We start from the raw sequence: 10,833 nt of genomic DNA on the forward strand, positions 1-10,833 counted from the left end.
ATGTGGTGCTGGGGGATCGAACCGCGGTCCCTGTGCTTTGCCAAGCTTGTTTCAAGTAGGTGCTTTAGACCACTGAGCCATCTCTCCAGCCCCATTAATGTTCTTAATGTCTCTTTGATGGTGCTAATTCAGGCACTAGATGAGGATCATTTGTACAGACTCACACAGAGGAACCCTAAATACATTTTCTCCCATGTGTACCTTAAAATCCTGGTTTTTGTTTGTTTTGTTTTTCTGTTGCAGTCTTACTTCTATTTGAAAAAGGGTTGCTTTGGAGAGCCACACTGAATCATTTGTGGTACTCCTATTCTGACTGGGCAAACTCCCCACAGATTTCCTTTTCAAAAAGAATACAGTAAAATTTTGTGATCCTGTAATTCCTCAAGACAGTTCTGACAGCTCAGCAGGACATAGTTCTAGTTGCCATGGGTTGCTTCAACTAATTCCTAGAAATTCTTTCCTGCAGGCTGTAAAAAAAGCCAACATCAAACTTTCACTCCTTAGTGAGTGTTAAATACTCAACCTGCAAAGTCTCATTTCATCCTCACAACTGTTCCACTAGGGGACTACTCTTGCTGTCCTGGTTTTGCAGAGGAGAAAGCTGGGCATGGAGGGAATAAGGTAAGTGATCAGTAGGGTTGGGATTAGAAGTCACTTCTGTCAGATGGCACAAACAACTAAGCCGCTACACCCTTTTGGCATCCCAAAAGTCAAATTAAAGGCACAAATGAGCAAATGCAATACCCCTTACCACTGGACTTCTGAGATGGCAGTCTCACCTCAGTAGGGTGGCAGTTTACACAACTGTAATCCCAGAAAGAGAAAGGTCTATGTACCAGATATTTCTTTGCCAAGCTAAGAAGCCCAAACCCTGAGAGGGCTAGCCCCTGGCTGCAGTGTGCTCCTGGCAGAAATCTACTGTGCTTTTCCAACTCTCCTTGCTCAGAAGCCTGCAGTGATCTCCAAAGAGGTCCTTCTCTCCTCTTTCTTCCCTCCTGTACTAGGACTCCAAGGAGATCTGTTTACAACATAGATTCATTCACGTCACTCCTTTGGTCACTGTCTCTCCAGTGCCCTGGGCATAAAGTTGCAAATCGTTAACAGACATTCCTTAGTCAACTTAATATTGCTTCATCTTGCACCAAGTCAACTTCTATACTACAGTGAAAACAATCTGAGGTTTCTGGAATAAACTGTCAATCTCTCTTTCAGTAGAACACATTCCTTTTCATTCTCACCTAGCTAGGCTTCTCTCTGCTCTCATTCAAGACTTGGCTCCAATCTCCCTTATGCAAGACTTCCCAATGCACCCTTCACATTCCTGGCTAGATAAGCAGCTAGCAGCTTCCTCTGTGGGGCTTGCACAGCGTTCTGTTCCTGCTTGTTTTTAATGGTATTGGGGATTGAGGCTCACACGTGCTAGCGAAGTGCTCTACCACTCAGCTAAGTCTTGAACACTTTATTCTGAGCCAGGGTCTTACTAAATTGCCCAGGCTAAGCTGGAATTTGAAATCCTCCTGCCTCTGCCTCATGGGTAGATGAAATTACAGTCTGCTACCAAGTAGCTTTTTCAGATCACATTTCAATTATTTGCTTACAGTTGTTTTCCCTAACCAGACCACTGAGCTTGTAGATAGGAAAAGCTAACACTTACTGAACTCTTATGTAGTAGACAGTTCTATATTTATGTTTAACTTGTTAATTCTTTTATAACTATATTATAATCACTGTTTTGTAGATAAAGCAGAGAGGTTAGGCAAAGTGCCCAAGGTCACACAGCTAGAAAGCTGCTGAACTCAGGAAGTCTAGCACATACTGTTTCTTGTTTTATTTTTTCGGACAGGGTCTTCCTGTGTAGTGCAGGCTGGCCTTGAATGCATTATGCAGCCCAGGCCAGGCTTGAGGTCACAACAATCCTCCTGCCTCAGTCTCCTGAGTGTTGGGATTACAGGCATGTGTCACAAACACCAGCTTCCAATACCTACTCTTAGCTATTACACTATCATGTATTGCACATGCACTACAAGCAAGGACCCTGTTATGTGAGGGATGAATGAATGAATGAATGAATGCTATCTTTATTTCTTTATGGTACCAGGAATCGAACTCAAGACCTCAACCTTGCCAGACACTGTGCCACTGAGCTATATCCTGGGCCCAAAGCTATCTTTAGGCTGTCTAGATCTAATCCACAAACAGCTGGCATAGAAGGTCAGTAAGGAGAGCTGGAGAGTTCACAAATAAGGATTCTCTGGTCTCTACAATTATGCGTTCTGCTGTTCCTTATCTCATGCAAAACAATTCACCAAGAGGGAAAGGAGCCCAGCCCAGGATGACTACCCTCTTCGCCATGGTTCTCCAAACCAAGCAAAGCCAACTGGTTTCCTCTAGTGACTTAAAACAGAGCAAAGTCTATCCTGCTACAGAACGCTGACTGTCATCTCTTCCTTCCGCCAACAAAAGGGCAACAAACCTGGGGAGTGTGGGTGGACAGAGAACACCATGAGGAGTCTGAATGCTCAGACCTACTAGCTGGAAGGTGGGGCCAAGGGGCGTGGGAATGGGCCGGCCTGACTGGGCAAGGCAGGTGAAACACTGACCACGGCAAGGTCGCCCCTTGGAAAAGACCAGCTAAACGCGGACCTGGCAAGCAGGTAGCTTCCACCTGAACGTGAAATAATTCCTCAGTAGCCATGGGGCCGGTGCCAACCCGTGAGGGCTCCAGGAGGAACCCCTGGCTAATTCTGCACGGGGATCCATCCCAACTTTCAAGTCACTCTTGACATCAGGAGGAAGCAATGAGAGGCAGAAGGCGTCTCTCTGGGAAAACCTGGCTAGGTTTAAATACCAACTGCTTCACTTACTGCGAGTAGCTCCGGGAAGGGTGGGTGAGTAGTGCCCACTAAGTAAGGGTTGTGGCGGGTACTGAATCTCCCTGTAGCCCTGTCGCCGGCGAAGGGCAGCCCTTCAGCAGAGGAGGGGTCATCCGCTGTTGTGATTTCTGTTACCCTGGTCCCACGGCCACGGCCGCTGAGGCCCGCTCCGTCAAGCCGCAACGCCCGCCCGGCTCCCTGCTCTGAGACCCCCTGTCTCACCTTCCCCGGGTGGTCAGCGCTGCTCGCCCATAGTCCGCAGCCCGCACTCGGGGCTGCTCGGCGCTCCGTCCCTGGGGGCCGGGGCCGGGCCGGGGGCGTGGGAGCCGCTTACCGCCACCTCCCAGCGTAGCCACCGGAGCCGCCGCCGCCGCCTCCCTCCATGGCTGCGGCGCCGCCACCTGACAACGGAAGTGACGCACCGCCCCCCTCCCGGCTGCAGCCCCGCCCGGCCCGGACACGCCCCTCATGCGTCTGAGGCCCGCGTCCCTCTGATTGGGTCGCCATCTTGACGATGGGCGGAAGCCTTCAGGCAAGAGTCCAGACTCCGATTGCTGATTGGTTCAAGGTGTGGCCTGGGCCGTAAGCTATAAAACTATTGGAGGCCGAGAGTTATGGGGGTGGTACTTACCGTTAATCGATGTCTGCCATGAGTCTGGGACGGAGGCACTGCCCCACCTTGACGCCCTAGAATTTCGCGGGCAGTACAACTCACCCGGCGGGAGTTGAACTCTTCAGCCGCTGGAAGTCAGCCAACTATCGTTTATTTATAAGAAAAGCGATACTTCCTTGATGCTTATTTCTTGGAGTCTGGAACTCTGAGCGAGAAGCTCTGCAGTCAGGCTCAATAAAAAACAGGAATTCCTGTCGTAAGGCTCATAATTCATTGTCCTCTCTAAGCCCTTTAGAAACCCTGAGTTGGCGAGCTTCAGTTTGGAGATCCCCGTAGTCCTGACCGGGGTTGGTTTACAGGAAAGAGTTCCTAGTAACGATTCCAGTCACCTAACCTAGTCTCTCCACCAGTTTCAATCCCTTTCTCCTCCTCCAGCAGCCACGCCCTCCATGAATCAGCTTCTTGCACCAGCAGATGAGCCCTTTAAAGGGATTGCATCAGGCTGGTGAATCACAGGGGGCCTCTGAGAGCCTGACTTCCCTCCCCTGGCATGCAGAAAGCAGCTACAAGGGCTCAGTGGCGGCAGCACCAGCGGCCATAGCCTGAGTCCTTTGTCTCTGCGAAATGAGCAGGGATGCTTGTTGCTTGCGACTTTAACTCTCAGCTGTCTTTCCAGCTGTCCCCTGGTCATTCTGTATCCATGTGTGGGCACAGGTGCCGAGCCTGTGTACCCTGCTGGGTTTTAGGGTGTGTGGCCAGGCACTTATATGAATGTGAATTTGCCACCTACACCCAAGTAGTACCTGGACATGAGGGCTGATCTGAGGGAGGTCTGGCTGCCCACCACCACTTTCCTTTTCTTTGTTTCTCTGTAGTATCCATTAAACTGCGTAGAAGGCGGGGCAACAGTAATCAGAGCATTTCTCACTGTTGTGCCATTCACTGCATTATGCACGTTAGAGACACCAGCATTAGGCACCTGTTTACAGATAAGGCTCAGAGAGGGAAAGTAACCTGTCCAGAGGCACACAGCCAATAATTGTAGGACTGTGATTTGAACCCAGTCCAGTGGATTGCTAAAAACTAGAATTTAAATCCCTCCTGTGTCACTTACAAGCTAGATAACTAAGTGTAAGTTTCCAGAACTTCCTGCCTATCCGGACAGAAATTAACATTTGATAGGATCATTGTGAGGACTCAGTAAGTTATGAAAGCAGCTCACAGGACCCAGAAAGTGTCACCTTAGTGGCAGAGCCTCAACAAGGTCAATAGCCTAGAGACAGATATGGAGAAGTCAGGCCCCAGCTCTCCATGCTTCTCTTTTTGACGAAGGGAGAAGCCCTGGGATTCCGGAAGCCTTGACTCTGACAAGAATGAGATCTGTGTTTTCCAGGGCCCTAATTATCAAACAGATGAATCACTTGGCAATGATACCCCTAGCCCCACCCCCAGGAGAGTCTCAGCTGATTCAAAATATAGGATTTCACCAAAGGAGAGAAGGAGGAAGAGAAAGAAGTTGGAAGAGATAATGAATAGAAAGTAAAGGTGGGGGGCTGGGGAGATAGCTCAGTAGAATACGCACTTGCCTGGCAAGCGCAGTCTTGAGTTCAATCCCCAGTACAAAAAAAAAGAAAGTAAGTAAAGGTGCCAGCTAGAGAAAAAGGAAAATTGTCACCAGGACACTAACATGAGGAGATGGCTGAGACACAGACACACACGGTGACACACTTCCTCTGGCTCTCCAACTCTGGCTGACTGGCAGACTGTGCTGTCATAACAAAGTGACACCTGTCACAACAACACAACATGGTTCCTTGATGAAGAAGAGGCAGATCTGTCTGTCACAGAAAGGGGAAGAGACCCTCAAGCCCCTGGAATCTTCTTCAGGCTTCTGAAGGCCAGCTGTACTTACTGTCTGTTTTGGGTTTTGGCCTTTCTTTTGGGCAAGCCCCAAGGTCTGGGGATGGCACATTTTGAGTGTCAGACCCACATGGTGGCTGAGCAGGAAAACTAAGATAAGCAGAGACAAGTCCAACTTTATCCTGACAACAGTATGACACCAAGAGTGCTGGGCTGGGTGCGGTAGCTCAAGCCTGTAATCCTAGTACCTAGGCGGCTGAGGCAGGAAGATGACTGAATTCAAGGCCAGCCTGAGCTACACAGAAAGATCTTAGGGAAAAAACAAAACAGAACAAAACAAAAAACAACAGGATGGGAAGCAGATACCATCTTCATTAAAATGATGGAGTTGGACTGGGTGTGGTGGCACACATCTGCAATCCCAGTGCTCTGGGAAACAAAAGCAGAAGGATCGCAAATTTAAACCTAGCCTGGGCAATTTGGCAAGTTTGCAAGACAAAGAAGGTATGGGGCTGTAGCTTGGTGCAGAGGCCCCAGGTTCAGTCCAGAACACTGGAAAAAAGAATCATGGAGGGGCTGGAGAGATGGCTCAGTGGTCTAAAGCACCTACTTGGAACAAGCTTGGCAAAGCACAGGGACCACGGTTCAATCCCCCAGCACCACATGCCAGCCAGCCCCGCCCCCTGGTGGGCTGAGCTGGCCACACACACACAATAAATGTTAAATAAAAATAAATAAATAAATAAATGAAATTAAAAAAAAAAAAAAAGAATCACGGAGTTGGGAGGCAGGCAGATCTCAGTTCAAACCCTTATTCTTGTTGTTCTCCTTCCATAAATTATTTTTCTGAGTCTATCTGTATACTTAAAATGTGGTTGTTAATGATGATATAGTGAGATTGCACAATGGCTGGTGGTGGGGGCCCTCTGTTGCCTGCTCTGACCTCATGGAGCATCAAGAGTCCCTGGGACAGGGCATGACAGGGCAGTTGCTATTTCTGATTACCATTGTGATGTCCATCTTAGGATTCTGTCTCTAACTTAACCATGGGGACTAGGGAGAGCCCTTTCCCTTCTCTAGGCCTCAGGTTCCTCAACTGTGAAGTGACAGAGCTGGACTGTGCCAGTGATTACCAACCTTTCTACCTTTAAAGACCCTTTTTAGTACTTTTCTTCCACATAAGACTTACATTTGGGGGGCCAGGGATATAGCTCAGTGGCATAAGCGCCTGCCTGGCAAGTGCAAGGTCCTGAGTTTGACCACTGGTACCGCAAAAAAAAAAAAAAAGACTTACATTTGGGGGCCAGCCAAATAGCTCAGGGGATTAAAGCACCTGCAAGCAGGCACAGGGGCCGGGGGTTTGATCCCCTGGCCTGCCGTGCACATGCTGCACTGAGATGGCAATTGAGACTGGGCATGGTGGCACATGCCTGTAATCCCAGCTCTTTGGAGGCTGTAAATGGACAGATCACTACGAGTTCAATCTTGTAGTGAGACCCTGAACACCCTGTAGACCCTTCCCTAAAAAACAGAAAAAAAGACAGACTTACATTTGGTAAATTTTTTCTGCCATACAACTTGCATCGAGCAATTTCATCCTCTGTATTGATGATGACCTTAAACTATAGCCACTGGAGCTCGTGATCAGGGGTAACAGGCCGATGCAACCACCATGGTGTTGGCATAATTCCATCAGGGAGTAAAAAGTAGGCCTATTTACTATCCTTCACAATTTAAGTGCTGTTTCTGTGGGTTCTTTTGAAACACTGTTGCGATCTCAAGGAATCCTTGCTATTCTTGCAGCCCCTTCAGGGAGAGATGCCAGCCTGGAGCTTACTGAACAGGTATGAGTTCCAGCCACCTTGGCCATGCTGAAAGCTGGCTGTGCTGTATCCTTAGTATTTCTCTAGGAGAGCTGAACTGTCAGGTGCTTGCCTACCTGGCTTTCCTGAGCTTTGGTAGTCACCTCTCTCAAATGAGGGACTCCTGAGCTATCCTATTCAGGAATGGGGGCAAGGAAAGGGGATACTTTGTTTTTTGTTTGCTTATTTAAATTTTTCAGAGAGGATACTTTGTATCAATTGAGCACTCAGAACTTCTGAGGGTTCTGTCACACCCTGGGATCTCACCCTGGCTGAAGCTCAGGAAAAGCAGATGCCTATGCTTGGCAATGAGGAGCGCACAGTGTGTTTCTGCACAGAAATTCTTTGACAGAATAGTGCCCACAGGAGAAACACTTTCCATCTTTTCCTGGGTGCCCATGGGCCCCTCTCTTACAGAGTGAGGCTATTCTTCATTTGTTAGTCCAGGATATGAAGGCCACAACAGACTGCAGGGTTCATTTTTAGCTTTTTTATTTCAAAAATCCCAGCTTTTAGGGAGGAATGGGAAGAATTTCTGTGCAGAAACAAATTTAGAAAACTACGTAACAGGGGGATCTGGGTGAAAAGATGGTGGTCCCTGACAACAGAATAGCTTTTCCTGGACCTCTTGCTGGAATTGTCAGTTGGATTCCTGGGTCAGAGAGCAAAGGACGGCACTGGTCCTGTTCCAGGATATAGCAGCAAGGAGGCAACAGAACCCTCAGAGAAATGAAGCTCTGGAGTTGTGTGCTCCATATGGCTAAACCAGGGCCCAGTTAACCTAAGAATTTTCTGAGCCTGACACAGCCTGAGGAAAACAGAAAAACAAACAAACAAAAACCACCTAAGAGGTGACATGCAGGGTGTTCTTTTAGTCAGGAAGAGGCAATTCAGGGAGCAGCAACCTTTGAGAACTGATGACAGAAAATCCCACCTAAAATGGGGACACTGGGACTAGGGAGATGGCTTAGTAGAATAAGCACTTGCCTGGCAAGCGCAAGGCCTTGAGTTCAAGCCCCGGTTCTGCCAAAAAAATAAAAATAAAAATAAAATAAAATGGGGGCATCTCTGTGGGTGCTCGTGTGCCTGAGTGACCAGCACATCAAACCCACCCTTCTCCTCCCAGGCACTGGCAGCTTTAAAGGAAGTGCCTCTCAATTCAAACATAAGCCCAAGGAAAATGCAGGGAACTGAAATGATGTAATTGAGTTTCTGCCACCCTGACTGGATGGGTGAAACAGGAACTCTGAGTGAGTTAAAGTTCAGGTTCTGTTTCCTACATATTAGAAATAATAACCCAGAGCTTGAGTGTGATGGCATACGCCTGTGATCCCAGCATTCAAGAGGCTGATGCAGGAGGACCGTTGGTAGTTCTCGGGCTATATAGCAAGTTTAACATCATCCTGGACTACCTAGTAGGATCCTGTCTCAAAACACCAATAAATAAAAGAAAGAAAGAAAGAAAGAAAGAAAGAAAGAAAGAAAGAAAGAAAGAAAGGAAGAAAGAAATTGCAACCAGAAGCTGGGGCTATAGATCATGTGCATGTGCGGGACCAGGGTAGTGGGGACAGAGAGAGAAAATTATAATCTGCACACTCCTTGCTTACATCGTATTATTTGCCTCCGCTCCCATTTCTCTACTTCACCTACCTCTCTCTCTTCTATGATAGTCACAATGGTACTGTCATCCATGCTAAACCCCTAAGCTGTCCCCTCCTTGGAACTTTGGATCTGGTAGTTTCTTTTGCTGCCCCTTAGCTCTTTAGTTCAGGCTGGCCTTGAACTCACTATGTAGTCCAGGCTCGCTTCAAACTCTCAGTAATTCTCCCACCTCAGCCTCCTGCCTAAGCCTCTTGAGTGCTGGGATCACAAGTGTGTACCACCACATCCCCGTTCCCCTGGCTCTTTAAATAGCAGGCTACTTGAGTTCAAATTTCACTTCCTCAGACCACTTTCTAAACCCTGAAACCACTTCTGTTATTCTTTCAAAAGACCTTTTTGTTTTCCTTCACAAAATCTGTATAGATTTGTTTAATGTCTTTGGTTTTTTGGTGCCAGCAATTAAAGTCAAGACTTCATGCATGCCAGACAGGTGCTGCTCCACTGAGCTAAATCCCCGGCCCTACATGTGTATACATGTTTACGTGGTTGGTTTATTATATGTCCCCCACCAGCACAGACTGTCATATAACTGCGGGCAAGCCACCTTTCTTTCTGAATTGGGGAATGAAGCTATAGCCTTTGCACTGAGTTAAATCATAGTTTTATTAACTGACTTGGTTATTTACCCATTACTTCTTTGAGGCAGGATCTCATTCTGCAATTCAGGCTGGCCTCGATCTAGCCCAGGCTGGCCTCCAACTCGTAATTTTTCTGCCTCAGACTCCTAAATGTTGGGATTATAGGTGTGTGCTGCCACCATGACCAGCTTATATTTTTAAAATTTTAAATCAGAGCCTTGCTAAATTGCTCAGGCTGGGCTCAAACTTGTGCTCTTTCCATCTCAGGCTCCCAGGATATTGTGTACCACTGTACCTGGCTCTTGTCCATTGTGATGCTCCTTCAGTTGTCACTAGTGTGCCTGAGACACACTTAATGCTTTGAAATGACTAACCAGTAGCAGTCAGGGAGTTCCTGGCTTCCTACAGGATGGCGAGCATTGAACATTCTGGGCTTCAGCCCTGGCCTTTGAAGCCTTCACCACATTCCAGGACTGAGAAAGGGCCATATCCGCAGGGCTCACAATCAGCTTTGCTCTCAGCCAGGGGTTGGCAAAAGTGTGTCTCAACAAGGCCTGGTTCCCTTCTTTCCCACGGACAGATGGCCTACAGAAGATGCTTAAGAAACAGGTTCTCACTCTGTAACTTCCCTGGCTGGTCCCAGTGAAGCTAAAGAAGAGCCTGGCGTGTCATACAAGGCTCAGAGTAGACCTTTGCTCTACTCCTAGACCAAAGCCCCAGCAGGAGCTCTCTTCAAGTCTGGAAATGTGTGTAAATGTGTGGGCAAGGTCTGTGAGGAGGCTGCTGCTGAGGGAGCCTCTGCAGCTTGTCAGCTCTGTCCCTACTTGATGAGCATCTTTCACCCTCAGAATTTCCCGTCTGGACCTGCCCCTTGTTTCCTTTACCTTGGTGATCTTGTTTCTCAGCTGCTTTCTTGTTGCTGATACACAATTCCACCTGATACCCACAACTCTGAGGAGGAGAGGTTTGTTTTGGCTCAGTCTGTAGTCAGCCTGCTCCAAGGCAAGGTGTTGCAGCAGAGGGATGGGGGCAGGGAGGAGAGGCCCTTCAAGGCCACGCCCCCAGCAACCAAACACTTCTCACCAGACCCTCCTGCTAGCTGTCAACCCTTGTAATCCACCAATCTCCCAAAGCCCCACCATCTAAGAGGGCATGAACCTTGGGGGGACATTTTAGTTTTGGGGGGGATTTTTCCCAGGACTCCTAGTCATCAGTTTGCAGAGGAGTCATGCAGGGTGGGTGGTCTGAATGCAGACTCCTGGATCCCCCATTCTGGTTGAAGTCTGGAGTCAGAGGGAGTCAGGAAAGCTCATGTCCATCCCTTCCTCTTTTCTTTTCCACGCACATCTCCATTGTTTCTGATGAGTTGGTCCAAGGATACCACC

General features: G+C 48.1%; 1 protein-coding gene across 5 annotated transcripts in view; it reads right to left on the reverse strand.

The window, feature by feature from the left end:
* Positions 1-3,887, reverse strand: part of Stk40 (serine/threonine kinase 40) — a 44,867-nt gene extending 40,980 nt beyond the window's left edge. For 4 of the 5 annotated variants that reach the window (XM_004641028.2, XM_023701022.1, XM_023701023.1 and 1 more), the window contains exon 1: positions 3,096-3,271. The gene's annotated coding sequence lies outside the window, so the exon portion shown is untranslated. Of the gene's footprint in view, positions 1-3,095; positions 3,272-3,504 lie in introns of those variants that run through there. The other variant, XM_023701026.1, reaches the window with a different exon arrangement.
* Positions 3,888-10,833: the final 6,946 nt, after the last annotated feature.

The sequence above is a fragment of the Octodon degus genome, unplaced genomic scaffold, assembly GCF_000260255.1.
Source record: "Octodon degus isolate 3935 unplaced genomic scaffold, OctDeg1.0 scaffold00130, whole genome shotgun sequence".
Lineage (NCBI taxonomy): Eukaryota > Metazoa > Chordata > Mammalia > Rodentia > Octodontidae > Octodon > Octodon degus.